We start from the raw sequence: 674 nt of genomic DNA, 5'->3' as shown, positions 1-674 counted from the left end.
TGGGGGAAAAAGAGGAACAACTGTAATAATCTGAACAATAAAGATTTAATTTAAAAAAAAAGTGCTGGTGAGGATGTAGAGAAAAGGGTATCCTAGTACACTGCTGGTGGGAATGCAGGCTGGTGCAACCACTATGGAAAACAGTATAGAGTTTTTGCAAAAAATTAACAATGGCACCAGGCCAGTTGTAGCCTATTCGTTAGAGCATCAGCCTGCACACTGAAGGAACTCGGGTTCAATTCCCACTCAAGTTCATGTACCAGGGTTGCAGGTTTGATCCCTGGCCCCAGTCAGGACACGTGATGTCTCTCTCACATCAATGTTTCTCTCTCTCTCTTTCTCCCCCTCCCCCCCTCGCCTTCCATTCACTCTAAAAATCAATGGGAAAAAATATAATCAGGTGAGGATTAACAACAAAAATGGAATTGCTGTTTGATTCAGCAATGCCACTTCTAAGAATATATCCTAAGAATCCCAAATCACCAATCAGAAAGAATACTCAGCAGCATTATTTACAAGAGCTAAAGCATGGAAACAGCCCAAGTGGCCATCAGTAGATGAGTGGATAAATGCAAGCATAACCAATGGATGCAAGACACTGGAGGGGGGGTGGGTCAGGGCATGTGCCAGGGGGTAGGGGAGGCTGGGGGAAGGTCAATGGGGGAAAAAAGGAG

The sequence above is a fragment of the Myotis brandtii genome, unplaced genomic scaffold, assembly GCF_000412655.1.
Source record: "Myotis brandtii unplaced genomic scaffold, ASM41265v1 scaffold291, whole genome shotgun sequence".
Classification (NCBI taxonomy): domain Eukaryota; kingdom Metazoa; phylum Chordata; class Mammalia; order Chiroptera; family Vespertilionidae; genus Myotis; species Myotis brandtii.
The sequence above is the reverse complement of the archived record's forward strand: the minus strand, read 5'-3'. Positions refer to the sequence as shown.